Source organism: Panthera uncia (genome assembly GCF_023721935.1).
Source record: "Panthera uncia isolate 11264 chromosome A3 unlocalized genomic scaffold, Puncia_PCG_1.0 HiC_scaffold_11, whole genome shotgun sequence".
Classification (NCBI taxonomy): domain Eukaryota; kingdom Metazoa; phylum Chordata; class Mammalia; order Carnivora; family Felidae; genus Panthera; species Panthera uncia.
In genome coordinates, this window is record NW_026057578.1 from 37180610 (window position 1) to 37195385 (window position 14776).

The 14776-nt window shown below is 39.8% G+C and overlaps 1 long non-coding RNA gene across 3 annotated transcripts in view; it reads left to right on the plus strand.

The window, feature by feature from the left end:
- LOC125936821 (uncharacterized) overlaps positions 1–14776 on the plus strand; it is a 315020-nt gene that overhangs the window by 115810 nt on the left and 184434 nt on the right. For 2 of the 3 annotated variants that reach the window (XR_007462138.1, XR_007462140.1), the window contains exon 3: positions 12439–12577. This is a non-coding gene — a long non-coding RNA (uncharacterized LOC125936821). Of the gene's footprint in view, positions 1–12438; positions 14084–14776 lie in introns of those variants that run through there. The other variant, XR_007462139.1, reaches the window with a different exon arrangement.

The following is a 14776-nucleotide window of genomic DNA, read 5'->3' on the forward strand; positions in this document are numbered from 1 at the left end:
CATGTGCCACTGAGGTGGGGGCCTCCTGCAGGTAATTCTTGGTTACCTGGCATAGATCACCCTCAGGTATCCTCCTTTGAACATCACTCCAAACTCCTGGTTACTAAACATAAATGCCAGAAAGTGCTCATGGGCTAGATGCAATTCTGGAAGATAGGCTGGCCAAGAATATAGGGCACCTCTCTTCTTAAAGTTCAAGGCATTTTCATAAGAAAGGTATCTATTCAGGGAGATAACTGGTTAGAAAATTAAATTCAGCAGTTTCTCTGCCAGTCACCCCCTCCTTGCTTGGCTTCAGATGTGGAGAAATGCCCCATGGTGCATAGTAAACCATAGGATTTGGATGGCCTTAGAGGTAGGTTATGAACATCTAGATGTTCTAGATATAAACATCTAATGGTTATAGCACAAATGTGATCTGTTAGCTTCCAGCAAATCTCCCTCAGGCACCACCTGTCAACTTTGCTCTCCGTGAACAGTGGTCAAGTGTGCAGGAGAAAACGGCAATCAAAGATCTATAGTTCTGTACACCTGGTATTACTAGTTGTAGGTCAACTTAACCTTGGAAAAGGGTCCTCAAGAGACCATGTCCAATACAAGTGAAGCTTGCAATACTAGACAGGGTTGCAAAATGTCCATATTTTTATAACGAGTTTGCTTCTGCAAATCACACTGCTCTTTGATAATAAGAACCTGATGCCTTATAGTTCCTTATGCATTTTGTGTCTACACTCAGATCCAGTGCTGTGGGCCAGTGGTGAGAAGCCAGAGTATGTGTCCAAGTTAATGAGCTTGCACTGGCTTCTCCTCAACAACATCGTGCTCATGATATTTCCCACTGTATCCTCCTTAGGTAAAGTTTGGCACCACAGGGTGGTGGGTCACAGAGAAGATATTAAACAATCTGCCAAGATACAAACTAAATGACATTTCAGAAAGTCCCAGGAAAATTTATGGGAACTTGTAAATTCACCTAATTCGGGACCAAGAGTGCCACAGAAATACCCAAGCTGATAAACTGTCAGCTTTCTCTGTTTGTTGCTGTAAGCCCAACTCTGAACACCCTCCCTTCTGACTTTGTGCTTTAAGCTAGAAAGAAGAAGCTGTGTTAGAATTGTATCTAAACTAAGACCTATTAGGTTCTAAATGAGATTGTGAAGGATTCACCTAGGACTAAAAACACACACTGGAGCTTGGGGGGTTACTTTATGCTGCCCAGATACTGCTGCACTGGGCTCTATTTTGCCTCGTCTTAAATCTTCTAGCCTAAGTCAAGGTCACTGTCTTTTAGACCCTTGTAGATACGGGTTAGCATTTATCAGTCAGCAGAGGTAGGTGAAACTGTGATAACAGATAATTCTGGAATTTTAGTGCCTAAATACAGCAAAGGTGGTGTATTTTTTGCTTAGGCAATGCCCTCTGAGTGTCCCAGAAATCCTTCAGGACCACTGTTCTCCAGACAGTAACGTGGCAGTCCAGGCTGATGGGGCACCACTAACTATTAGCTGCAGTGTCAGGAGCAAGCAGCCTCCTTGCTCAACAGTCATGGGAAGAGACACTAGAGAAATGTGAGGTCTTTCACTGCTCCACACGCATCTCTGTCCACTGGCCAGAAACAGCCAAATATCACCACCCACAGCAACAGAGTAGGGATATTTCATCTTCCCATGCTCCTACAGCCAGATCTGGGTGAGCACTAGAAGTCTCTGTAATGACATTTATAATCCCAAAGTAGCATTTTAACTCAAGGTAGAAAAATATCTAGCTTTCAGCTTTTAATTCTTCCTCCTCCTGTTATAACCCCTGGGGTGCTGCATTGGCACAGAGGAAGAAAGAAACCCCTGGGGTGCTGCATTTCCTTTTGTTGGTGATAAACAGGAGGGCCCAATGGCTGGTGTGTCCGGGTCATGATTTATTGGTTTAGCTAGATCTGCTGCAATGCTGCATTCTTCCAGGACACTCAGCAACACAGCGGGTCTTTTAAAGAATCCCAACTGGCTCCCACACTGAATAGGAGAGAAGGGAAACGCAGCACCCCAAGGAGCTCTGGTTGAAATGGAAATCTGCTCCGGCTGAAAATAGAACCCTCATGGGGGTTGTCTTTAAAAAAGAACGGCAGGGCCCAGTAGTTCTGGGTGACATATGTTGAATCATTTAAATTTTGTTTCTTTCCACACAGTTTAGTTAGAAAGTGAACGGGCTTGAAATAGTAAAAAATAACACAGAAAATAGAACTTGAACTCAAAAAGACAGCTCAGGAATTTCTTTCAGACCAAGGCAGCCACAGGATTTGTCAGTTCAGGCCATTTTCCTTTATCCCTCTCTTGCTCCTGGAATATGATTTTCTAAAACTCTTTTAAATGACAGTCCTATAATATCCCACACTATTATTGTCCCCCGTCTCTCCTGACTCATCCAGTTATCCTCTCTGGAAATGCATATCTAACATTTTCTATCTGTTCTTTCTATCTATAGGACATTCAAGGTCCTCTTTCAAAGCTCTCAACTCCCCAAGGCTTTCTCTGCGTGTGCTTTGTGCTGTGCAATTATCACTTGTAAAATACTGTCCTTTTCTCTAGGAGCTCCTCTATGTGGTTGAGAACTTAATCACACACTGGCTCCTTCAGTATGTGTTGCAAGTGTTTTAGTCCTGTCTTCCTAGAGAGGTCAATTGGCCCTTGATGTACCATTTCTCTTTGAGACTCAAAACACCACCTTAGTGTAATTCCATGCTCAGTAGCTATTTGTTGGTTGACTGCATAATCATACCCCACTCATTCAGATTGGGGCAATGTGATTTTTCTGAGGCAGGTGCATTATGCATGAGTATGCTCTCTGGCCATCCTTCATGGTGTGGTCTCATCCATCCACTTCCAAATGACTGCTGGGGCTGAGTCCACATCAGAGCCCAAGGGTAAGCCATGCTTTGTGCTGTTCCTACTGCTCTCTGTGTGGGGAAATCCCTGCCTTGCTGTCTCTGGGACATTGGAGAGTTCTGTAGATAGGATTATTATTCTTACTTTTTCATTCCTTCCTAAAACATAGTTATATTTCCATGCTCCTTTGCCATGTGATTTTGCCTCCCTGCCCTGTTCATTTTGGGTTCAGACAGCTTGTTTTGGCCAATGGAGATTAGCAGGTGTATCATGTGCACAGGACTTAAATATGCTCTGTAGTTAGTTTAGCCTCTTTTGCTCTACTGTTTCTCTTATGAAGAACTTGTCTTTGTGTTAATCTGGTTTCAAAATTATGAAAACACATGGAGCTGAGTTCAGCCCAGCCCACCCGAACCAGGTAAGCCCAACCAAGAGTAGCCAAACCACAGCTGACCTTTAGAGAAGAATAAGAAGAGTAGGCATTGGTTGTTGTAAACCACTGAGATTTAGGGGGTTGTTGTTACAAATCATCGTCACAGTAAAAATTTAATGAAGAGGCTGGGTGGTAAGGCATCCAGGATGTGGAGCCCACAAAGGTAAACTGATAGTAAAAGAGTGGCTGCTGGCCTGGGGGAAGGAAAAAGGAAGACACTAGAAGAAAGCAGGGTATTATTGCTGAAAAGGCACCAGATAAAAGAGCATGTCCTCCTGAGAATGACCAGGTGGGATGGCTGCCTTACGGCATTGTATCTTCTAGTGACAGTCTTCCCTGTTTACAGACATTCTCCTTGCTGTCATAGTGGCAATCTACTGTCCTTCAGATCCCAATATATTCCGAGGATAAATGGTGCAGAGTAATGGTTAAGGGAATGAGTTTTGTAGCCCAGCTCTCTAGGCTTCATTCTTGGCTCCACTGCTTTACTGGCTGTGGCAGGTTATTTAGCCTCTTTGGGGCTCAGTTTCCCTATCTAGAAAATGAGACTAGTACTAAAGTGTATGTATCTCATGAAATCATTGTGAGGATTAAATGTTTTAATATGTATGGAGTGCCCAAGATAGGACCAGGAGCTTAGTAAATGCTCAATAAGTATTAGCTATTATTATCACTATCATTATTATTATTTCAATGAAAGTGAGGGCACAGAACCCCATTCCACTCTGCTGAGTACCCTGTGGGGAATTCAGATGGATACATGAAGACATGGCCACCACTCTAAATGAATTTGTGTAATCCAAAATGGGAGATAATAATATATGTGTATTTACTATTCTTTATAGTATTATCCCCCAGTACTCCATAAGGCACACATGCTTTGAGCCCACACTTATTGAGAGCTCCTTTGGTCCAATACTGAGACAAAGATGGAAAATAAAACATGAATTTAAAATAGAGATATGAACAAAGGGCTATGAGAATGCAGAAGGGAGAGCAATTGCAAATGTGTGGGGAAGATGGAAGGCCTCCACAGGAGATACGAGACTGAGATTAGATCAAAGAATGCTCTCACAGAGGAAAACAGTCAAGGACGAGGACTTCCAGTCAGAAGAAGCTTCTGTAATGACTTGAGGAATGGTAATTATTATAGACTTGGGGGACTGTGATGAAGCATGGTGATATAATCATCCTTATCATCATCCTATATATTCTGCATTATAATTTCCTTTTAGGGGCGGGGGGGGGGGGGCAAATGAAGAAATTGCACCTGAGAGAGGTCAGCAAATTTTCCTGATCTCACACAATGCATTTTGGAGTTAGGTGAGAACTTGGGGTCTTTCTGACCCTAAGCCTCATATTCTATTACACCACATTTTGTTACAGATAGTAGAAAATATGGAAGGAATACCAATTTAGGGTCATATTTGGAGGGTTTTGAAGGTCAAAAATGAGTTTGATCTGTAATTGGTAGTCAACAGGGGACCTTAAAACAAGAGGGGCAGCACTTAACTGTGCTTCTTTTAGGCATATCATTTTATGTGCGGTGGGCCAAGTGATCAGAGAGGGAGCATTTGAGAAGGAGGAAGCCACTTTAGAAGTATCAGTAGTGGTCTAGGGGCCAGGTCATTGATGGTGTGCTGGAATGGATTCCATTTTGTTCAGCTGGCAGGGAATCATTTTGGTATTGATATATTTGTACTGAGGTACCAATATATTTGCCCCTATTTTTTTAAAAAAACATCTTAATTGTAAATAACTTTTTATCTGGAAACCTACAGAAAAGATGCAGGAATACCCAGATGTATCTTTTGTTGACATTTTGACTTAATTTGTTTATTTGTCATTTTTCCTCTCTTTCTAAATATGCATATGCATACATACACATATACATAAATCGATTTTTTGTAAATCATTAGGGAGTACATTACATATATTATGCCTCTTTACCCCTAAATTCTTAAGTATGGATTTCATAAGGATAAAGACATTCTTTAATTTTTTTTTTTTTACATTTATTTATTTTTGAGAGACAGAGTGAGACAGAGTGCAAGCAGGGGAGGGGCAGAGAGAGAAGGAAACACAGATTCTGAATCAGGTTCCAGGCTCTGAGCTGTCAGCACAGAGCCCAATGCAGGGCTCGAACTCACGAACCATGAGATCATGACCTGAGCCGAAGTCAGATGCTCAACTGACTGTCATATCTCTTTAGTTTTCCTTAATCTGGAACTGTTCCTCAGCCTGTCTTTTCAGTTATGAAATTGACAGTTTTGAGTAACTCAAGTGCCTCCTTTTAATGGAATAGTCTTTATTTGGGGATTTCTGAGAGTTCTTTGTCCCTAGATTGAGGTTATACATTCTCAGCTGGAATACTGCGTGGAGGATGTTGTGTGCTTGTCAAGACATCACATTCAGAGGCATACTATGTCCTTTAGCCCCTCATTAGTCATGTTGATTTTGATGAACCAAAGTGTCGTCCAAGCTTTTCTTCATCAAGGGGTTTCCCAGTTTCCTTACAGTATAGTCAATATACTTCATTTGCAACTAGTAAAACAGTTTGTCAAAGACGCTTAAGACCATGCAACCATCTTGCTCCTTATCAAAATTTCTCCATGAATTTAGCATCCTTTGATAAGTCTTGCCTGATCCTGTCTTTGTTATGATAATTGCAAAATAATGATATTCCAACTATAGTTCATACGCTGTATCTGCAGCCAGTAATCAGCATTCTTTTTGAGCAAGAGCCTCCCTTTCCCCTTGTTTATTTATTGATTTGTCTAGCTATTTTTGGTATAGACTCAAAGATTACCTTCCTTAAATATTTTGGTGCTCAAATTGTCCTAGATTTGGCCAGCAAGTGCTCCTTCAAACTAGCTCCTGTGTCCTTGTGATATAACTCCATTTTTTTCCTTTGGAATACTTTTTAAAACTTTCTTGTTTAACGAACAATCCTTGCATAGACTATTTTCTATGGTCATGTTCCAAAAACCTCACAAATTCGTGAAGTAATCAAATCCAACTACTGCCTTCATTGATTCTTTGTTACAAGCAAGGAAGCTATGACCCTGACTTTTCCTGAAAATCATTCACTCTTGCTTATCAACCACACAGAGCTCATCTAAAAGTTCTTCTTACAGATAGTCTGGGTTGATTCAGAATTTCAGCACCAAAGCCTAGGCACTTATTCAATTCTTATTCTATGTCTGGGCTCAGATGCTTCCTGTTATTTGAGATCAATGGATGGTTAAGCTAAAATGTTATCAGGCAACAAAGATCATGACTCAGATTCAGACAAGAGTATATTCTGACCATGACACTCTGTGGAGAAGACAGAAGTTGGGTTAAAAACAGAGGAAGTTTCAGAGAGCTTGACACTCTCTTGGCAGTATTCTTGCTATCTCAAAGACCTTGGTCCAAGATGTCCCCCTTAGAGATGTGAGTTGGAACATATTCTCTTTTAGCTCATCCTCATTAGGGGAGACAAGGGAAATTTAAAGAAATAATGAGTTATCAAAATATACTTTATTTGTAATACCCTAGAATATATTTAGTTATCTATGGTGGACAACCAAACTTGTAGGCAGTGGGCAGTGATGGTACCCCACGTAGGTTCCTTGTATTAGGATGGTACACACATGCCCAGCTGCTGTGAATGTTAACTAAAGGCTCACACCTGCTCCCTTCTCTAGAGAATTGCTTTAAGCTACTAGGAGCCAAGATATTAGGCTTATCTCACTGGCCCAGGAGTGCCTGAAGCCGAGGACTGATGAATTCAGGGGTACAAAAAGTTGATCCCTTTGCTTAATATTGGGACCAACTCTGTGATGCAATTCATGTTCAAAAGATTCCCATGGGATCAAGCCTGAGGTTGAACTCCAGAAGAACCCACAGTCTTGCTTAGCTAGTTTCCTTATCCCACTGATTCCTTCTTTTACTCACAGATTTCTCCCAAGAGCACTCTCAGTAAATCATGTGCTTGGGACCCAAATTCTTGTCTCAGTTTCTGCTTTTATTGAATTCAATGTAAAGAACTCAGCTAAATTAATATGAGAAATGTTTTAAAGTTACAATCTCATACATGATTTTCAAAGTAGGCAGAAATGTATATTTTTGACATGAATCATTTGACAAAAAGAAAAAAAATATTTAAAACCATCTCATAATATCCTAGTACCAATATTTTTTTTAACAACATTACCATCTTCCAGTAATACCGGTTTGAAATCTCAAAACTATCTTTGACTCTTTTCCCACTGACTTACCTCCAGTCATCCTCCACTTCTTCAGGTTCTTAATTACCTCTAGTCAAGAACCTCATAATGTCTCTCTGACACGTTCTGCTCACTGACATTTTTGCCTGCTCCATTCTGCTTCCCCATTTCCCACAATATCCACCATGTAGGTAACTTTCTGTATCAGGCAAGGCCCAAAGTGGTCTAAGTTGGTCTCCCCTTCATCTTTCTGGGCCCACTGGTCTATGAGGTCAGTTGCTCTCTTTATATTCAAATAATACATTGCAAAGATACTTCATATATTCTTACCTTCCTTGTTTTTGAACTTGCTTTTCTCTCTCTCAGGATTTTTCTCCCCATCTCTGCTTCTTAAAATGCTACCTATAAAAATCCAGTTTAAATGCTTCTTCCCTAGCAAAGCCTTCTAAGATTCCCTGAATCAAAACCAACTTTTCTTTTTCCCATATTCCCATGGGCCACTATTTATTTCTCTAGTAAGGAAACTTCCCATATGCCCATATGCTTGTCTTTTAATTACTGATGAATACATCTAACTTTTCCACTGTACTATATAAGGTGCCTGAGGAAAATAACTACCTTATTTCCTTCCCTCTACTCACATCTCTCCAGTCTGCCCTCCTTCTGATCTTTTTAGCTTATCCAGCTTGCCTGCATTCTGCATGGTCCACAAAAGACAGCTGCAAGAAACAATATCTGCTCTAGGTAATGCCCCAATCATTCCTGGTGGACACACCTGCACCTTGATGCTTGATTTTGGGGCTCTGTGCCCCAGTCTTGCTTTTTTTCTGCTTCTTGCCCCTTCTCATTTAGTGACACTACCGCTTGTCCTTTTGAATTTTGTATTTGGGTTCTAGTTTGGCTCTGGACTCATTTCAATATTCCTTGCTGCAGCCTTGAATAAGTGTTGCTTTTCCCAAAGCACATACCTGTTGAGGATTCTGGAGCCCTTGGAACTACTCTGCCCTGTTTGATTTCCATAAGCACTCAGTTTATCAACTAGGAGTCACAAAGAACCAAGAGGCTGGTCCATGGGTAGGTCTTGCAGCCAATTAATGTGACACCCTCCCCCACTGGGTAGACTCTGGCTCAAATTCAAGCCATTACCTTTTACAATTGTTTGGTAGATTCAAGTCCTAGTTCGTACCTTTAACTCTCTTTCCTTTCCCCAAGCTCAGGACACATACAAGTTCTTTTGGAGGGTGATGGTGGCCATGGTCAGGAGTTCAAAAACATCAGCATGAGAGATTTTAGCAAGGGGTGGAGTGTCCCAGTTCTCCTTGGAATCAGTGTACTCAGTTGTACTTAGGCTTTTGCTGATTCATTGGAAAATGTACATGCAGTTCTCTGTTCCTACTTTAGTAGTTTTTAACACCATTTTCCATATTGTCTGAGTTGGCCCCTAAATGGATATTTCTAAGTGAAAGTGTGTTATCAGTTGCACTATGAAAATGTTAGTTGTAGCTGTTTTAGCAATTGGTATTTGAAGGCAGGAAAAGGAGTTCATCTTGACTGTTCCTCTCTTCTTAAAATTGAGCAGCTCTGACCTCTGACACTTAATTGTGTTCATAATTACAGCAAGAGAGAGGGAGAATTAAAACTAAAATTCAAGCAATTACATGTGCGGGGGCAAAAGTGGCTATTATGTTCAACTGCACAGTCCATTTTCATTTTAGCTAAGATGGCTGTTAAGAAGAAAATCTGAGATCCAGGAGGTGGGGGCAGGGCCTACATATGAAAATATTGACCTCATAGTCCCATGAATGTGTTGTTAATTCTTTCAGCCCCAAATAAATGTCTTCGATAGGAGTATAATGTGTGAGGCATGATGTATTTCTGTGCCTTTACAGAAAGACAAGATTTATTCTTAATAAATGTTTCTAGATTTTTGACTTTTGATTTATTATATAATCATATCTTAGGTACAGTTATCAGAAGGCTAAAAATGTCTCCTCATTATCCAAATGCAAAGACTATGTCTAGTTAGAACCAGCCAAATTAGAGGACAGAATTTATAACTGATGGAGTCTTAGTAACATGTTGTAATAATAATAATAATAATAAAAAAGAAAACATTCCAAATTGAAAGGGACCTGCCTCCCACTCCTATTGTGGATAATGTTCTGTTTTGTTGATTTGCTCATTCATTCATCTGTTTGTTAATGCATTTTTGAAATTATCCCTTTTCAAGCTAATTTTATTGTGGAGTAATCACAGATTCACAGGAAGTTGCTAAGAAATGTACAGGAAGATTCTGTGCACTCTTCATCCAGCCTTCCCCAGCATTTGCATCTTGCATAACTGTTGTGTGATATCAAAATCTGGAGATCAATATTGGTATAATTCACAAAGCTTATTCAGAGTTCATCAACAGTGCTTGTTCTTGTGTGTGTGTGCACACGCATATGTGTGTTTAACTCTGTGCAGTTTCTCACTAGTGTAGCTCTATGTAACCACCACCATAATCAAAATACAGAAAAACTCTTATCCCCTTATGACTCCCTCATGTTATCCTTTTATAGCCATACCCACCCTCTCCCTCGTACCCAGTCCCTATCACCCACTAACCTGTTCTCCATTGCTCTAATTAAGTTATTTCAGGAATATCATATAAATTGAATCATGAAGTTATATATCTTTTTGAGATTGGCTGTTTTCATTCAGCATGACTTGCTTGAGGTTTATCCAAGGTTTTCTGTATATTAATAATTTGTGCCTTTTTATTATTGAGTGGTTTGATTAGTATGGATGGACCATGATTTGTTCAACCGTCCACCCTTTGAAGGACATTGAAAGACAGACATTTATTTAAGAATTTATGTGTATGTATTTTAGCTGAATGGTTTACTAACATTAGACATGAAGAGATTAAGCTCAGAGCTAGCTGATTATGGACTAGCATTTGATCACCAGGAGTACTGGTTTTAAATAAAGAGAGAGAATCAGGATGAGGCAGCCTTCTGGGTTACTTCATGCTGAAAGGCATGATCACGACTTCTCCTGGGTATTTGTGGGTGCTACTTAGAAGAGCAAAAGAGAACCAGATATAAGATTTGAGTCACTAAATTTAAACCTGAGGCCCCCAATTTATAGGATGGTTGTAGATTTAGCTGTATACTTTTCCACTTTTGCCATGCGTATGAATCACCTAGAGATCCTGTGGAAATGCTGATTCTAATTCAGAAGGTCTGATTGAGCCTGAGATCCTGCAGTTTTAACAAGCTCTCAGGTGATTCTGATATTGCTGGTCCACGGACCTCTCTTTGAGCAGCACTGGACAAGATGATTCCTGAGATTACCTTATAACTTAACATACTTTTCCTTGCTTCCTTTAGACAAGTTTATAGGCCAAAGAGTGAAAAGGCTGGGGACAGAAGGCTAAATGGTAGGGATTCAGTTACTCAAGATGTGCCATTGGGAGAATTAGGGGGCCAGGTTCACAGCCAGACTGCTCCACAGGGGCTAACCTGATATTGACAAAAAAGAAATTCATTTAGCTCCTTCAGGACCACAGCTTTGGCCCCTGTGAGCAGCCAAGGCCAGGAGCATGCTTGGTGGGACTTGGTGAGTCTCTGAGGTAACTGGCTCCTTCCCTCCCTTACTCTTCTGCTGTTGAGCAGCTGACAACACCTTAACAAGGAAGAATTTTCTTCTCATTTCATTTTGTCATCATGCATGAAGGGAGTAGACTTATTGTAGGTCATTTTAATAGAGCACAATTAGGTCCAGAGGGTTGGAGATTTGAGTTCAAAATAATGATAATTTTAATGATTGTTGCTGTCAAAGTTACAGGCTGGCTTGTGAAGTGATGAGCTCCCTGCCATGACAGGCATGAAGCACAGAACAAGATGATGGTTTATTGGGTCTATATAAGGATTGTGTGGGAGGATGGCCCAGATCAGGGGTCAGCCAACTTTTTTTTTTTTCCTGTTTAGGGCCAGATAGTAAGTATTTGAGACTTTTGGGCCAAATGGTCTTTGTTACAACGACTTGACTTTGCTGTTGTAACCCCCAAAGCAGCCACAGGCAACATTTAAATGAATAAGAATGCCTGCAACCTAATAAAACATTATTAATGGACACTGAAATTTGAATTTCATATAATTTTCATGTGTCACAGAATATTGTTCATCCTTTGATTTTTTTCCCTACCATTTAAAGATGTGAAAGACATTCTCAGCTTACAGGCTATACAAAAACATCATGGTAGGCTGCTTTTGGCTTGTGGACCTTAGCTTGCTAACTTCTGGCCTACATGAGCCTTAAAATGTCAGGAGCCTGGAGGTGTGAGGATTCTGGGCTTGCTTCGAATACTCTGGAAGATGGCTTCCGCTAGCCGAGAAAAAGGACTTGTCTTCCATGGGTAAATTCTTGCCTTCCACAAATAAATGTGTTTCAGAGGGATGGATGTTTCACTGAATCTCACCCTGCTGGAAGTGTTTGCTTCTTCCTGAGAGAATGGGGGTCTTTCCTGACAACATTTTCCTTTCTCTGACTCCAAATGGTAGATTCAGTGCACAGCCCCACCTTAGATGGTTTCACCTTTGTAAGTCGACAGGAGTTCTTTCATCTGGTTTCATCTAGAGAGCAAGCTGATTTTGTGTATGGACAGCAACCCTTTGGAATAATCTCAGGCTTTGTTAAGACTTCTGAGGCTGACCTTCGTGGTGTTTTGAGTTATTGTAATTGGCTGTTAATGCGTACCATGGTTCTTGGGTGGGCCTCCTGCAGCACCAGCCTCCTGTGCTTTCTGCTTCAGATATCGACATCCCCTCCCATCTGATACTACAGTATTTCCTGGGTGGATAATTTAAATGACCATCTTCCTGACTGAAGGCTGTCTTTTGTCTTGACCTTTCCACTGCCTTTATCTCATCAGTGAATTTTCTTGGATCAGACCCAGAGGGAAGAAAATGATGTGATCCCTTATTACAGAAGAAGAAATGGAAAAGGCACAGAGAAGGCCTTCTCTGAGATCAATGAGAAGTCCATGGCTGAACCAGAATGAACACACACAGGTACACAGTTTTCAAGCTCTGTTGGTCCTTTGACTTTATGTATAATCCCTATTCTCTTCAGAAATCTATGTACATTTTGTGGATTTAAATGGCTGCATTTCCAAGTATGACACTTGCATTACAATACCATGAAATGGACTCAGGACTATAAAATACTAAACAGGAAAAAGGAGAAGGAGAAAAAGAGAAGAAGGAGAGGAAGAAGAAAACAACTGGTTTTAGAGAGAGCTGATAACCCATTGGTATCAAATAATGTGTTAGTGTCAGTGAATAATATACCAAGCGTATTACTAGTAGAAATTGAGTAAATTTATGCATAATATGCAGGGAAGATTCTATTCAAAATAATAAAAGGCTTCAATTCAATTCAATTCAGTTTAATCAACTGACCTGACTGAGATTTGAAGCAGACTTAGAAACCATCTGTTGGGAATATAGTGGTCATTATGGTTTGGGAATACATTTTGTAAAAAAAACTAAAACACTTCCTCAAGTAATTTCAGTGAAATCAGGAAAATAATTTTAAAATGGAGGGTTCATATGATTAGTATACAAATACATAAAATAAATTTAAAAAGCACATGAACTATATAGTTTATAGAAAAAACAAAAGTGGTCAAAAAGTTTGAGAAGATGGGAAAAAAAGGAACTCCAAATTACAATGAGAAGTCACATTTTTGTATTATGTTAGTAAAGATTAGAAATCACATGACTTATTTATCCAAAGATACAAAAATGCTGTTTCAAAGAGGCACATGTACCCCAATGGTTATAGCAGCACTATCAACAATAGCAAAGTTATGGAAAGAGCCCAAATGTCCATCGACTGATGAATGGATAAAGAAAATGTGGTATGTATGTGTGGAATGGAATGGAATGGAATGGAATATTTTTTGGTGATCAAAAAGAATGAAATCTTGCCATTTGTAACAACGTTGGTGGAACGAGAGTGTATTATATACTAAGTGAAATAAGTCAGTCAGAGAAATACAAATATAATAGGATTTCACTCATATGTGGAATTTAGGAAACACAACAGATGAAAATAGGGGAAGGGAAGGAAAAATAATTCACAAACAGAGAGGGAGGCAAACCATAAGAGACTCTTAAATATAGAGAACAAACTGAGGGTTGCTGGAGGGTGTTCGATGGGGGATGGGCTAAATGGGTGATGAGCATTAAGGAGGGCACTTGTTGGGATGAGCACCTGGTGTTATATGTAAGTGATGAATCACTAAATTCTACCTGTGAAAGCAATACTACACTGTATGTTAACTAACTTAAATTTAAAAAAATCACATGATTTACTAATACCACAATGAGTAAACAAACCTATCAGAATGGCTAAAATAAAAAGTACTTAGTTTAAGAAATGCTGGTGAGGATGAGGAGAAACTGGATGACTCATACATTGTCGATAAGCATGTAAAGTGGTACAGCCACTCTGGAAAACTGGCAGTTTCTTATAAAAATACATGTATAACTACTGTATGACCCAATAGTTGCTCTCTCGGGGGCATTTATCCCAGAGAAATGAAAATGCATATTTACACGAAAACATGAATACAAATGTTTTTAGTAGTTTTATTCATGATACTCCCAAACCGGAAGCAGCCCCGATTCCCTTCAGGGCATGAATGGTTAAACAAACCACAGTACGTTGTTACTATGGATTATTAGCAGCAATACAAATGAACAAACTATTGATACACGCAACAAACTGGATACCTCCGAAGAATTATGTTCATTGAAAAGAGGTAAGTCTAAAAGGTTACATACTGTATGATTCCATTTAAATAACATTCTTGAAATGACAAAGTTATAGAAGTGGAGAAGTTAGTCGTATCTGGAAATGAGGAGGCTGGAACAAAGGAAAGTGTGTGTGGCTATAAAGGGGCAACACGAGGCATCCTTTGGTGATAGAAACATTCTGTATCTTGACTCTGTCAATGTAATGTCCTGGTTGTGACATCGTGCTAAAGTTTTGCAAGATGTCACTGGAGTAAAATTGGGGAAAATGTACATGGAATTTTTCTGTATTATTTCTTATAACTGCATGTAAATCTACAACTATCTCAAAATGAAAAGTTTAAACATACAATTCTGACAGAAAAGATATAAAGAAGTCTCTTCTTGCTTACATATTGGGAGTGGCACCAGTAACACAGATGGGTATTTTTGGGAATATTTTAGCAACAC